Source organism: Cardiocondyla obscurior, linkage group LG01, assembly GCF_019399895.1.
Source record: "Cardiocondyla obscurior isolate alpha-2009 linkage group LG01, Cobs3.1, whole genome shotgun sequence".
Lineage (NCBI taxonomy): Eukaryota > Metazoa > Arthropoda > Insecta > Hymenoptera > Formicidae > Cardiocondyla > Cardiocondyla obscurior.
The window spans coordinates 11,750,280-11,766,297 of NC_091864.1; the positions used below are offsets into that span (position 1 = coordinate 11,750,280).

The 16,018-nt window shown below is 38.0% G+C and overlaps 1 protein-coding gene and 1 long non-coding RNA gene across 6 annotated transcripts in view; one reads left to right on the forward strand and one right to left on the reverse strand.

Annotated features, from left to right (window-relative positions):
• LOC139107425 (uncharacterized) overlaps positions 1–1,572 on the reverse strand; it is a 30,140-nt gene extending 28,568 nt beyond the window's left edge. Inside the window, exons 1-2 of the long non-coding RNA XR_011546513.1 lie at positions 1,156–1,572; positions 888–915 (exon numbers count right to left, since the gene is read on the reverse strand). This is a non-coding gene — a long non-coding RNA (uncharacterized lncRNA). The remainder of the gene's footprint in view (positions 1–887; positions 916–1,155) is intronic.
• Positions 1–16,018, forward strand: part of LOC139107396 (zwei Ig domain protein zig-8) — a 112,988-nt gene that overhangs the window by 67,143 nt on the left and 29,827 nt on the right. The window contains exons 1-2 of one of the 5 annotated variants that reach the window (XM_070664978.1): positions 1,857–3,087; positions 3,226–3,616. The exons of the other annotated variants lie outside the window; for them this stretch is intronic. The gene's annotated coding sequence lies outside the window, so the exon portion shown is untranslated. Of the gene's footprint in view, positions 1–1,856; positions 3,088–3,225; positions 3,617–16,018 lie in introns of those variants that run through there. 5 annotated transcript variants of the gene reach the window in all.

Sequence of the window (16,018 nt, forward strand, 5' to 3'; positions counted from 1 at the left end):
ACTGCCATCAATTTTTAAAAAGTACCTCTACATAAAACGGCAAACGAGGTCGTTTCTTATGCAGTATCTTTTAAAAGATAGATTCCTCACGTAATATACATATATTTGTTTTTGTGAGTACGTGTTGTGTTTAAAACGCGTGATAGATATAAACGGTAACAGTAAATGGTATAATTTATACCAATAAATTCATAAACTACAACTACAAAATAATATAATAAACTACAAGAGCAAAAACAAAAAGTGATAGAAAATTATTATACATTGCATTGATATAATTTGTCGTTAATTAAATAAAAAAAAATATTAACACGCTCTTTTGCAGATTTCTTACATTAAATTACATTAATCGGCGAAAAAAGAATAAAAATTATATGGGACTTTTATATAGTTGAAACGCACGTTATATAGAATCACGAGCTATCTTAATTCCGGCGAGAATAACGGCGAGGTCGGCGTGATTAACATATCTGTAGCAGCGAAATAGAAAAAAAAAAAAAAAAGAAAAAGAATAGAAAGAGGCGAGTCGGAAGATGAATACACCACCGATAGTCGAAGGAGCTAAAAGGAACAAAACCGCTTGCGACGGCAAGTAAGAGATTGAAAGAAAAAGGGTGCGACGAATAGGATGGGCAAAAAGACGCGAAGACGCCTCGGTGTCATTGTAATTTTTCTTACGGCTATAAAACGATCTATACTTCCTTGTCCGAATTTCTCGCACGTCTAAATTTTACAGATTTTAAAACAATCGCGTTACCGAAATCAACTCAATCCTCAAAATTTATTAAACACAAGTACATCATAAAGTTGTTTCTATCACTTTTCGTTAATTAACTCCGATGATGAAATTAACATCTCATCATTGAAAAGATAATGGTAAGACTCACGGTTCGATGCGCAGCAGTGGAAGATTACCTGTAACATACAAATAAAATCTAAATTATAGCAATGTCCAAAAAAAAATGAATATTAAATAAGAAATAAAATGCATGATATTTTAAAACGTATTTAGTTGCTTCGAGCGAGCTGAACGAGCTAGCAAAGAAATTTTATTCATAAAAGAAATCATAAACAAAGCCATGGGAATTCCAAAGGTCCCAACCATGCATGACATTAAGAATAATCGATATCCGATAACTAGCGAAATATACTCACTCTAGAATCTCTCCACCGATGCCCGATGCCGTCCTGGGCCTGCTCCTCCTCTCAGATTCGGCTCCTTTGGCACCACATCCTTCGATAGTTACACACAACACTCAGGAGAACTGGGTTAATTACATGAGCACGGCGCGTGAACTCACTACCAGTATATGATACGCAGCAACGGAACACACCTCACCTGTAAAAGCAAAATCCAAGTTATAGCGACGTCCAAGGACATTGATGTTAAACGAGAGATAAAATACGGAATATTTTTAAGAGTATTTCGCTACCTCGGACGAGTTGAGCGAGCCAACAAAGGAATTTCGTTCGCCGGAGCAGTAAACAAAGCCGCCGGAACGTGCGAAAGTCGCGCGCCGCGTGCGTTGCAGAGGACGATAAATACATAGTAACTGGCAAAATATATACTCACCCTAAAGTCTTTTCATCGATGCTCGATCCTGTGCACGGATTCCGGCCCTCCTCAGATCAGGTTCCTTCGGCACCGCTTCCTCCAGTGATTGCGCAGCACTCGCCAGAGCAGGGTTAATTGCGCACGCACGAGCTAATTAGCGGTATACGATCGCCCGTACTAGAACAGCAGTTAATCACTCGCAACGTCCCCTTTAACCTTTTACGACGGAGATCTATAAAGCGCGAGAAGAAAAGCCGCGCGGATCTTGAGATGCGTACTTTATTACGTTTTTCTTTTCCCGTCGTCTCGGGAGGTAGCGCGGGAACGGTTCTAACGATCCTAACGATTCACGCGCAGAAAATTCGCTGCCAACCCACGGTAAAAAATGCTGCCAACGCTGATTCGCTTAAACACCTTCGCGAAACGTCGCTCGCGTCGACAGGCATAGAAAATGAAATAATGGCTGATTTATAATGTGATTAACCGTGCCCGAAATGCGCGAGAAAAAAACTGGCCATGTATCTCGAGCGAGAGATATCCGCGATATGCGTATTATTAACAAACGGTGGAAAATGATGTGTATCAAAGCTTTTTACCCGGCACGGGAAATAAAACGCGCATCCACTCGAAGGTGTAAATTACGTCGAATCAAATCTAGCGAAAAAAGCGTTACCTCGCAAAGCGGTGCTCGTACCCGACGATCGTTAAAGAAATAATTACCGCGCGTAAAATATCAAAGTAAAAACGATAATTTATAACCCGCTGCTGTCCGTCGTTTTGAGGCAGCCAAACGCGATACGGCAAACGACCGAATAAATTTATAAGCAGTTAATTAATCGTACGGAGTTGCCTGCCTGTCTTTCCGATCCGTCGACGTAACCGATACGGGAAACGCGATACGCTTTAAAAGTGCCTTTAACAGCGAAGTTAACAAATCGAGAGACACGTTTACCTTCAACGACGCGCTTGTACACGGAGCGAGGCAGATAAGGCGTGCTGCAAAGACAGCGACCAACGTACCGTGCGTATGTGACTCGTCACTTCTCGATCCTCCCCACCATTGACCGCCTCGGACGGTGAAGTAGTAGTGGGAGAGTGGGGGCGCGTTCCTGCTCAGTCCTCGATGGTCCTCGACGGTAGGTGCTTCGCGACACATCTACGCGCGCGCTTCGTGGAAGACAGTGGGAGACTCGATGCACACCCACGCCAAGTCACGTACGCTAGCCGCCGTCGTCGTCGAAACAAACACCATACCTGCCTCTCGGTGTACGACGTCTCGCGTTACCACGAGCGATCTTCATCGCCCATCAGATCCATTGTCCTCACAATACTTGTCGCGACCGTGTCCGGAAGTGTAGTAACGCGGAAGTGGTACACTCGTCTCAACTAATTATGGCGGACGATCTCGCTGAAGGTTGGTACGCATTTACCACGAAGCTGACGCGACAAGACAGACGCGGTGAATTTTCACAGCTGATTACTTCGCCACGAACTCGTCGAAAGGAAACGCGAAGTAACGCGCCCGCCGCCAGGTTAGAGTAACGAGAAAGCTTTCGATACACCGAGCGGTTGTTAATAATGCATGAATATATTTTGTGGGACTCGCTCGCTTAAAATATCACGCGAAATTTTGCTTGTACATGCGTCTTAACGTCGTCATATTTTTCTAGCTAGTCGCCAAGTTTGTTCGATCGACTATATTGCGTGACGCAGAGGTAACATTGGCAGCATTTGTTTTCGTACTGTTGGCTGTGACGTCGAGCGCATAGAGCGGCTTGGAATCACTTCGTGCGTTAAAACGGCAAGTGCGATTACGAAAGTCTCGCGTTTTAATTGATGCAGACGTTCTTTCCAAAATGATAAAGCTCGTGTCGGATGTGATTAACCTCGGAAACGCCGTGCAAAGGACACGATCGTCGTACACTGCTGATTAACGCGCGCACGTATAAATTAACTTGATTTTCGCGAGTGTTACGTGAGCACCGAGAGGGAACTATGGAGGAACCTAATACGAAAGGAGGAGGAAATTTGGAAGGCGCCGAGCGGTGGAGCGGCTTCTTGGTAAGTGCAGCTTGTTACTTATTCGTCGGCCATACCACCATTTATTTCGTTCTTGAATATTTGAGTAAATCGCGCAAAAATAAAAGCGAAAAAAAAATTGCATCTGAGGAATTTCGAAACAGATACAATTCAGAAGATATAATTTTTTTAGTAACAGCAAAACTGTTTTATATTTTCTCACACTCTACTCCAGCATATTCGTTGCAAACGTTTAACATTACTATGTTTCCTGAATATGTATAATTTACTCCGTTTTTTTCACCGCAATTTTACAATATATTGTTGAAAGGTTATTTTTTTTTTTTTTTTCTGTTTTCTGATTGACGCTGCTATTTTTTTTTCTCTAAGTACAACAAATAGCAGAGAGCAAAATAAAGAAAATTCTCTCTGATATGTATGCATTTATATAATACAGAATATCTCGTACATTACATTTTCGTCGATATTTCCTTTCGATATTTTATTATATTTTTTTAAAATATTTTTTTTATAACTTTATTTCACTTCTCGGTTCGCTTCAAACACTTGAAAATTTCTTAAGTTTATGTCGTTAAATTTCGGTAAAGAATAGATCGCTTTCTTAAAAATTAGAAAGAGGATGCGGAAAGTGTTTTCGCGTCTTTTTATCTGTTCTTCCGCAACGTTCCCCGAATGCGGACCTCTCATCGCGGTGTAACAAAATAAATAAAGAAAATATCAAAAGCGCGTTCGTCTTCGGGCGGGAGAGTTATGGGCGTCGTTGCGAACAGGATGCGCGTGACCTGCGATAAAAGCGGCAGGTGCGATGATGAACCGAAAACAGGGACCGTTTTTCATTTGCGCCTAGATACAGGAAAGCGTGCAATCCGTTCCGGTGTAGCGCGTGAGTAAAATCGATTGAGAGGGATACGATGAGGCCACGCTAACGCCAAGTTCGCGTTCCATTAAGCGCAACGGTAACGCTCGGTGGTCTGTGCACCGGAAACTCCCCATCGTGTAACGCACGCGACATGCACTCGCAAGCGTTTCGTGCTTTAACAGAAAGCGCAAAAAGATTAAGCGATATTAATCCGTTAAATCTCGTAATCCTCCTTTGAAGCACTTTCCCCCCAAAAAAATAAAAAAATAAAAAAAGAGAGAGAGAGAAACGGCATTATTTTATTTCTGTTCTGATGAAAGCCCGCGTCGCAAATCCGCTTCTAATTAAAAAAGGTGCCGAAAAAAAATTTCTTATTATTCGAGATCGCAAAACGAATGTAATTCGAGTTTCAGAGGAGATAAAAAGGCATTTGCCGAACCCTTCTTTTTTTTTTCCGCTCTTGAGTGGATATAAACGTCTTTATAAGTCACTACGGAGTGGCACGTGAGTGGAATCAACTGGAAGTTCCCAAAGTAGCTCAGCTATAATTCTCACAATGCAAAGTTTTTCTTTTTTCTTTTTTTTGTCGGTGCTTAAAACACACTGCTGATTATTCTCAATGGATAATTACAGACGTACGGAAAATTTTGAAACAAAAAGACGGGAGACGATTGATTATAGGTACATAATCATGTACAAGTTTAATTTTAATATAGAGAAAAGTGTATTAATTTTTAAATTAATATAAATACATGTTTTTTTTTTAATACAAAAAGATCAATTTAAATTGATTTTATAATTATATTTTATCATTATTTTTATTCTTTTTATAAACACAATTTTAAAAATTACATTTATTTTTACGTGATCGGGCACACGTTGTGATTACTTTAACTTCCACATTCCCAGCTTCTTGTTTTGTAACTTAGTTACTCGGACTGATAGAAAATCTTCGGATATACCGACATCCCCCGACCGACTTTGATAATAAAATCACCCGAACTCCCAATTGATTGAAAGCGCGGGATAAAATAAAACAGTAGGACCGTGAGAATGAACGATAGGCAAAGATCGATTCTTTCCTCTTCGGATAGTTAGAGCTATCAGTACGAGGTACATTGAAGCAGCGCGTGAGTGGAATCAATTGGAAGATAGGAAGGTAGCGTTGTAGCATCCAAGTAGAAGTTCCATTAAGCCCGAACAACTCAAGAGGCAGCTCTCTTCGTACACTCGGGTAGCCTTGCGACCGAACGACGCGTGCTCGCAGCTGCAAGACGATCAAGCAAGTTTCTTGGAACTCGGACTCCCGCGATGCTGGCCGGGACAATGACTTGTAATTAAGGGTAAGATCGACCGCCTGATATTCCGCGATGGTCCGGAAACTACCGCGCCCGGAAGCTTCAGAGCTCTCTTCTAATGGCCGGCAACGATCGACCAGTAAAAACTGCTAAGTTATTTATTTTACGTGAATCCAACTCGCGCCCGAGCCAGTCCTGCTAGGCTCGAGAGAATAAATGATCTGATTTAAAGTTCATTAGTTTCAAATCCATGCTACGTAGAAACGGCGGGTTATCAATTACTCGAAAAGCTCTTTACTTGATTTCATTTCTTGCCTGTGTTTCGTGACTTTTGGCGAACAAGCTTTTGGTAAATGCAATCGTTTTACAACTGCTGCAGCAGACGTTGGGTTAAATTATAGGATTAAAAAGTAGAGGGGAGGATTTTAATTTTTTAAAGAACTTATTTATTTAAAAAAAATTGTTTTAATGTACACGCGAATACGTTAAATATTCTATAGTACAAAAAAACGCCCTTACGTATCAGAGTGTAGCACTCTTTTGGCGCGAGATTCCCTGCACACAATAGGAAATTCCACAGATGTTTTAGCTTTCAACTTGTGACGGTACAAAGCGTGGCCACGTGCCGTCCTTCCGGTGCGCGCAAAGATCCCATCGTGAGAAATCGTGGGCGCGAATCGGCTCGCTTATTCAAGTGGAACGCGAGGGCGAGAATCGGCTCGAAGACAAGACGCGAAGAAAGACGTCTCTTAGAAATGTTCGAGAATGCGAAGTTCAAGAACTCTTTTTCGTGAAAAAGGGAATTGAGAAGAAACGGCGTGGCTGGAAACGCGCCGTCAGTTGTCCGACACGTGATCGGAATACTCCCGGGTCGTCTCCCTTGAATTCCGCGTTTCCGATCCCTGGGATGTAGCTGGGGTTGCGTTTCCGTCCCACGAAGCTCGGATATAATCAAAGCATGTATCCCGTATCGATAGAGGCATCAGAATGGAATCAAACGGCGCCGAATCAAATCCACGGGGTCGAGATTCCGCAACTGATTATGATGGATCCTTTACGACACTATCGATCGCTCAACACGATATCTCTAGTCTCACAAGCTTTGCCGGCTTTACTATGTGTTCGCGAATGAAATATGACGCCGGTTGATATTGTTTCCACGACGGAAAGCAGCTACGCGAAGGAAACCGCGTCGCGATATCGCACTCAGAAATAAACGACAGGTTTTCCGGAATTCAAAGCGCGCGAAAATGACGCGTGATAAACATCGAGATTAGAAAATTGCGTATATACAGCGTGCCATAAACAGCAATTTTTTTTTTTTATACGCGTACATGTACAAAAGTAATTTGGTGCTGCATTTAATAAAACAAAATAATAGCGAATTGCGATGTTAAAAAATAACGTAGATGCAGCTACATTATTTATCTTGTACGTGTTAACACAAGCAAAATTTCGCCGCGGAAATCGCCATATCTGGCTCTTAGTGTACATACCACCGGATCTCTTCGCACACTCGTCTCGGATCGTCTCGATTTGTTTCCACGTCTCTCGATTCGCTTTACCTCGGCACCTCAGCTGCGCGAAGCTTTTACAGTGTAAATGGAGAGTGCTTTCTATCGGTGGGAAAAAAACCAGTGGAACAAAGTGCTCCGTGATCTGTCGGTGTATTAGATAGCCGTGCGATATCCACCGCGTATTGATTTACAAACCGCATCGAGTTGTTTCGATTACTCAGCCAATCGAAGTAATGATTTATGACTTATCGAAAATTTGAATTTTGTAAAAAGCAATTATCGTTGCTGAGAATATTTAAAGTAGCGTGTTTTTATTCTCATAAATAAATTTTTTAACAAAAAAAAACTAAAGTTTAATTTTCTGAAATCGAAATAAGAGGCTGATGAAACGTTTATCGGTACTTGATAATTTAATTGTGCGATTTGTATTATGAAAAGCTCACGAGAGATCTCTTGTTTTCTACGAGTATTTATTATGATATTGCGCGCTTTGCATAATACGTGCAAGAGATAAGGCGTAAAAGACCATTGGCACGATGGGACGTTATTGTTAGTTACAGCAGCAATTTCCAATACATTTAGAAACGTATTTTATCTTAATTGCGAATCTTATCTACTTATTTATTTCTAGAAGAGAAATATAAAATTGTTTTTTTTTTATCTATCGATTTTATTTTTATTTTCGGTTTTCTGAGGGGAATAGTTAAATTATCACTATTGTTGGAAAGTAAGAACAAAATAACAAAACAATAATTCCATTTAACAATAAACCGTAAAAATACATTTTTAATTTACGTGATGAAACAGGAAGTTTTTTGAGGTCAGTACCTATAAATCGCATTTCTCGTTTTTTCTCCCTCTGTCGAAGAATTTATTTTTATTTTTTTAACAATTTCTCGTGCAATGCAAAATAAAAGTAATAAATATAAATTACGTTTGGGTCATTATTGTGAGTTGCTTACTTTTTACGGTTTAGCGGTTTTTACGGTTTCATACTTTAAAGTTTATTTAATAGAATTTAATAGGATTTGACAAGATATTTGATAAAATATATGATAAAATTTTAAAAAGAAATTTAATTAAATTGTTAAATGATCTGAAAATGTCTTAACAACGTAGGAAACGTCAACCGCCAATCTTTACATTTATTTTTATGCTGACAGTAGACTCACAACCTTGTTAAAAGAAATATACTTTCAAATACTCGGTTACGATATCGATTACACTCTGTGCAAAGAATCACATGCTGGATTTGTAGATCGGTAACGGTGAATACTAAAGTTTCGAAAGCATGAAACGAGATTGAAAAACGATTTGCTAAGAGGTAAAGCGAAGGGACGAAAATACATAGTAAATTTAACGAAAAAGTCAGGTAGAGATAAATGTGCCAAAGGAGGAGTAAAACGGAATATGAAAGAAAATAAGAGTTAAAAAGAAAAAAAAAAGAAACGCGAGAGTGCTGCGGTAATTAGCCACCGCCCTGAACTCATACAGTCGAGCGGATCAAGTACTTTTCTGGAAAAGTGCCTAATTCCACTCTCAACATGCCCCATAGGGATCGAAGAACTGCTACCGCAGTTATACTACCTTCCGACTCTGTTCATCACCTTCAACCATACCAATCACCTCCTGTTAGCGTTGCTTTTTGCGAGCTGAAACCTTTCCAAGGAAGATCCAACTTTTCTGAGCATGCGATACTCTTCCCCATTAAGGATCGCTCCAACGTCGAAGCGAACAGACTTACGCTGTACTGCAGTCGTTTTTGCGTCGATCTTTCTTTCAAGATAAAGGCACGACCAACTAAATACAAGTTTAGAAAAACACTTCCTCTGCAAACTGAGAACATTAACAAAAGTGGCAAAATTTTAAACGGCCCTTGTTTTATTTTATCTATATATATATTTTTTTTTTTTTACGTTTTACGGCCTTTAACGGTTCGTTAGCGTTATTCATTTTTGCCGTGTGCGCGAAATATAGTTCCGACGTAGCAAACAATATGAAAATATTGTTTTTTCGCCACACGAGATTCAACAAACTCGATCAGTTTGTTAGCTGATTACACGGCACCAATAAAACAGGACACAATTTTTCAGATCATTGTGGAAAAACTGCGCGCATGGTTTCTTCTAGTCAATTTAAAATATTTCTTCGGTGCAAAAGAAAATTATTTTTTTTCTTTTTTAAAGTTAAAATTTAGTTAAATCTCAAAGTAACGGCCATAATATCGTTCAAGGGCAATTATTTAAATTCTCCATCCTGTGACAACATTGTCCGTAACGTTGTAAGAATAATGACGTTTACATTGATTTGTAGGGTAATGTAACGTCGTAAAAACTAAAGTAAAAGCTCCATTTTCCGAGAGAAGACCGCGCTACCACTAGAAATACTTGCTTTAATTTAGCACCAGGTTCACCAATTGTGTGCCAATAAAACCAGCCTTATCGCTTGGGAATTGAAGCGGTTAAACTTAATTCGATCTCTTAAATCAGCAGCTGAGATTTTAATCAGCTCTTAGAAGCTTCAGAAGCAGTTGCGACCGTCTTCATCTCGGTAGATGGTATGTTTCTCTTTCATAAGCACGATTAAAGACTCTCAGAAAAGAAAACCAAGATTCTTTTTTACAATTTTCTTTTTGACGCTAGTTTCTCTCTACATTTTCCTTATTCTTTTACATAGCTTTATAATTTTATTTATCGTCCTGCAGGGTGTTTTGTCTCTCATCTTTACGTCGTTTCTCCACCGCACTTTTAAACACTTTTAAATAGTTTTTATGGCCTTTTCAAATACTCGTCAACAATCTTATGATTCATAATTACGCTGTTATAGCGCGTCAAATTAATTTTTTATCTTATTTATTAAAGACATTTTTGAACGTGGATAGTCCAAGCTCTTGTACTTTATATGCATATAAAACTTATTTATCATTTTAATTTATTTTACAATTACATACAATTATAAACACACACAGACATATATATATATATTGTGTTTTAGTTTACAAATCAATCTCTCTTATTAGTTTGCTTCTCATCCCTTTGAACTCTAACAAACGATAGATTGACGTAACCGTACAAAATGATGGCAATCTTCAATAACTCTCTTCCAATGTTCAGTTGTTCTAACAAACTTGGTTTCAAACAGTCGGTAGCTTGCGCGCCACAAAACCGAGGTCTAAGCATCACGAACTAAACTCCACTTTGTCCAACGCATTGATCCGAAGGGTATTAAAAGACCCACACAAACCAGCAACATACACGACCGTGGCTTTTTCAGCATCTTCATTGCCTTCGTTACTCTGTAGAGAGGAAGCATTGTATCTCGAGACCCGGGATGCTTTGTAACCGGCCAGCTATTTAAAATCCAGCAACGCTACGCGATGCCGATAATCGCTATGCCCGCTGGGCGTAATTAGAGCGGACCCGACGAGTTTATTATCTTCCTTTGAGCATTCTAACGAACGCCCCAAAGCTACGCGAAACGCGCGCGTTACATCGAATTGTCTTTGGTCCAGCTTAGTTTCTTCCTTAAAGCGCAAAATAGGGCATGTTATCGTTGTCCATTTGGCGCGAAACCTTGGATCACGTATTGCTCTGTCGAAAATGTAATCGTGGTTGGAAAACAATGTGTCAAAATCACAATTCAATGATATACACCTGTCGATACGACGTTTTATTCGTTACATCTGTTGATCTGTTATCTCATCTTTTTAGTTTTCAATATCCGGAAATAAAATAAAACGTTCGATAAACTGCAAAACTATAAAATGTTTTATATGTTGTAATAAAATTGTTTTTTTTTTTTCTTTTTTCTTTCTTTTGTTCAAATTTTAATATCGCTACAAGTAAAAAGTAATGAGTTAAAGTTACTTTCGGTGTATTCAACTATGAATATTTCGTAAATGAATAAATAAATTCCTTCGAGACTAAATAAGAGCGTACCAAGAGCTTGCTTTGCTTTTATTCATACGATGCATTAGCCAAAGTTTTCAAGTTATGGTTCCTTAGAGTCGACAACGAGAACACCCGTTGGTCGTAGAAAAATGAAAAGAAAAAAAAAAGAAAAAGATATCGCTCTAACCGTAAAAGAAGGCAGTAGGAGTCACGGACTTTCTTGATTTTCCTCGCATGAACGGCAGCAGATGTAATTTGGCTCGGCGCCGGAGGGTAAAAAAGATTAAACTGTAAAAAAAAAAGCCAACAACCAGTTTAATCATAATAATTCTAATTACTCGAGAACAAAGTCAGAGAAGAGATAAAGTTACTAGAGAGAAACAGATGTGAGAAAGAGAATGAAGAGATGCGTTAGATTGCAGAAACGACGGAAGAAAAGTTCAGCTGCGTCGTAAAGCTGCGATTATCGCTCTTTTTTTTTCGCATATAAATCACTCGGACACGAAGACAGAAAAGTAAATCATTTTTTTTCCCCCCCGTGCTAATTTCCCACTTGCATCAAGAAGAAGCTGCGATTATACTTTACCTACGTTTCCTGTTCTTTATCATAAATCAGATTCGTCCGTCCACTTTCCTTTTTTTTTTTTTTTCTTACTGACCCATCGTTCTTTTCCTCCTCTCTCTACTTGATCCATTCTTTCAATTCCATCGACCCTATTCCTCGCGAAGTCGTTAATCCTAATTTTCATTCAGTCTTTTCGAGCGTGCCGCTTCTCTTTCTCGATAAAATGAGAATTTCGCATCATCGCCGGCGACTATTAATTTTCTCGCCCATATCTTTTCATGAACAATTACGTCTTACAATTACTCAAAGCTAATCTATAATTAAGGCATTTTTGTTTCTTGTTTCGTTCCACTTTGCGTATATTTGAACCTTGAATATGAAGTTTCGCGTTATACTATATCTCCACAAAATTATCTTTTTAAAAAAAAGGTACAAAAAAGTTTTTTTTTAATTATTCAACCTAAAAAAAAGATAAATATAATTCATGTGTGTTTAATTATGAATTTACCAACTTAAATGTAAACAAAAGGCGATAGGTGCTTCTGATATTTAAATCCTGAGCAAAGAGACTTCCTTTCTCGGCCCGGTGCTCATGAAAACCAAATAATCGCATTGTAGAATATATTTGAACAGCGCTGCACTTCGGTTCGTTTATCACGTTGTTCGTAAATATCACGGTTTTGCGATTCAATTTGCATGAATACTTCAACCAAGATGGTAAGGAATCTTTGTGCAGCTTTGATCGCAGCGTCGCGTCGTTTTCATTATCAGTACATCCGCGCAACTGACGAGCCGTAGTACTCGAAATTTGAACGCGTAACAAGAAATTGCGAATTGCGACAAACGAGGCAGGTTGAATTTGCATAGTAGATTCGAAAATTTTGCAAATTAATATATGTAAGAAGAGCATTCTTTTTAAGGCATATACATATTTATCTCATATACATAATTTTTTTTTTTTTTTTTACTTTGCTCAAAGTTTTTTGTTGACCGATTAAAATATAATTTTAATTAATTATATTGAAAACAATTCGTGTTTAAATTTATTTAAGAAATTGATAAAAATGTAACTTCAAGTATTACAGTTGCTGATTTTATTCTTTAATATTTAATGGTTAATGGGTATTTGACGGTCAAATAATTTGATGCGATGTAAAATGTTTAACGGTGCTTTAACCAACAAAGTGTTCCGTGAGTTATAAAAAATTTTGTTTGCAAAAGACGTCAAGTTCTAAATACAATTTGCGCGAAAGACCCAGGTACAAAGATAAAAGAGATAACCGTTTCAGTGATCATAATCGCTGTAAAGCTGGTGATCATTCATGCGAATCTAGTTGAGCTTCGGATTTTTTTCTATTTGATGAGGGCACATGTTCTATCAAAGTACAGTTTTATGCGGGTATAGAAGTGCACAGTATCTGTCTTTTTATAGGTCGTTCTTCTTTTTTTTTTCTATTGAATTCTTTATAACATATGACGCGTAAAATTAAAAAACATGGTATGGTAAAAAAAAAAGCGACATTTTAAAGTAAAATCGAGCGTTTGCATATTTATTCTGAGAAACTTGCTCAAAACAGTATTTTTGCTATATTGTTATAAATATCCTATACTTAAATACGTGTATATATTTCTTTTTGTGCTCGCCAGAGAATCGTGAACTTTAATTCATGTGAACATGTAAAACGATGCGGATAAATAGGAAAAACCACCCCATTGAGGTCGCCTGAATGGTCGACACAGTCGTTTTCAGAAATGGTTCTTAGAAAATATCGATGTCTCACCCTCACAATCGTGATAAAGAAATATATTTGATGTAAAATACACGTTCTCGTATAATATTTTTCTAGTCAGCAAAAATATATAACACATATATATACTCAATATTCCGTATGTATATAACAAGAAGAAGCACAAATATATTAGCAAGAAACATGAGAGACAGGGTCTAAATACAAATTGCAAAATCTTTGTGACGAAAATACGAATCTTTCACACCCTGATTTTTATTTAATTTATGTCAAGTATATTATTGGTTTATCGTGAAATTATAGATAAATTTTCAGCGAATTATCTCTCATGTGATCTGACGTGAGAGAGATTCGTACGATTCTCCCATGTGATAGCAACAACCCTCCGAGAATTCCGTTTTCCGCAGGTATAAAAGTTTACGTTAAAGACGATGACTTTCGAACCCTCATAAACAGCACATGCTCAGAATCCAATTTTCGAGAATGCCTCGTAGCAGATGGAAAAACGTTATAAAATTGATGCGATCTTGATCGACAGTTTTCAACCTCAAAATTGGAGAGTTTAAACAACAAGCTTTCACGTGTTTGTATATACATATATCGTGCAATATAATATAAAATCGAAATTTTCTTTATAAAATATATTCCGTGAAGTAGCAATTTTTATTTTATAAAAATTTATTACGCGAAATATTATTTAGAAAATATTTCTCACGTAAAAGGTATAGAAATTTAAAATTTATAGAAAGATTAATTTAATACACATATAACAGCCTGTAAAATGTAAGCAAATATTTTCTTTATTACATGTACATATAGTAAAACTGCAACTTAAACTGCCGAGCCATACACTGATAGGGTCGAAAAGCTATTTTTTGAAATGTTAAGAGTCAAAAGATTTCGCAATAATGTTATATGTCTTATCATATCTGAAGTTAACTGAGGGAAATTGCCTGTAAATTCTCGCCTCTGACTTGTGTGAAAGACGTTCTCCCTTAAAAACTATTATCCAACCTAAGCAAAAGCTGCCGGATTATACTAGACCCGCTGCCCTTATTATCCTTACAGTAGCTGCCGAGGTATATTACATAGGGTATATTATGGCATATTGAATGGCATCGTAATGCGCATTAAACATATTAGATCGCTATATCGTGAGCTTCAAGTAAAAGCATGAGTAAAAAGGGATGATTTATGCCTCATCCCCCGTGTGCTACCACGGGAATCTTTTTCGTGCAAAAGGTATTCCATCTCCCTGTTCTTAATTTTCTGCTGCGCTCAGTCGTGTCAGCTCACTTATATGTCGCCGCATATATAAATAAATTTACTTATTTAATCGATAGTGCAACTGGCGTCAAAACAAATCGTCAAATACCATTTGCATGCCAGTCAAACGAATGTAAATTTCAACATTAACATAACACTTGTACTACGAAATGTAATTTGTTCGGCTTGAATGGTGCGGCGTGCATCAATACGTCTCTGATTAGTTTTATAATAGTTCTCTCTCTTTAACGAAATTACAATTTCGATTTTTATTATTTTTCTCCTCGTATCAAAATAACAATTTGTTTTTCGAAAAGATTGTTTTACATGTTCGCACGTTATCGCGTGCGAGCGCTTCGACATCGCCAGATTATACATATATATTACGTTTAAAAGAAATAATAGAGTCTACCTTTCACGCGAATACGGTTGAAAGACATTTTATCATAGCGAATAAAAATATTCAGCACCGCCGGGCGTTCTCTTCCCATCCTGATGGGAATCGCACAGACTGGCAGGAGCAGCGCAACATTATGCAAAGTTCATTAAAACCGAGCCCCAAGAACGGCTGCAGTGCAAGCCTCCCTTCTCTTCTCTCTCTCTCTCTCTCTCTTTCTTTCTCTCTTTCGCATCTCTTTTATCTCTCTTTCTCCTCATATCGCTTCTAAAGTCATGAACGGGAGTGGTGTTCCTCTCTATCTTCTAAACTTGGCCAACTTTACCTACAACCATCTCAGCTTCACTTCCTCACAAACTTGCTCGCATCTCTTGACCCTATATAGAGTGATTCGTGGTGCTACGACAAGTTGCACATAAGATGCGGTCGTGCAAGTCGCTTGGGCAGTAAAAGATTAACGAGATTACACGCTCTAGTCACCTCAACGCGTACAAATACACAGCTCCGTTAAGATGCTTATAGATGTTTCTACGTTACACATTGCTGCGTATGTACTATTAATTCCATCCGGTAATATTCGAGAAAATTATATTAAAACTTTTTTTAAAAGTATTTTATTTGATTATGAAACTCGAGAAAAATTGTTTTTTTATTTTTTGTTTTTTCTTGCGATTGAATTATTAATACTATGCAAAAAATGATAAACGAGAGTAATTACAAGTAGATAAGCAATTTGTTGCGGTCAATCATGACCGTATTATTATATACTTCATTGAATATCTGCCAAGTTAAGCGAATTAATTACGATAACTTCGCTCGCTTGCATTCTGCACGCACATATCGTCGAAATCGTAACGGCTTCGAATATGCCGCTTGGCAATGG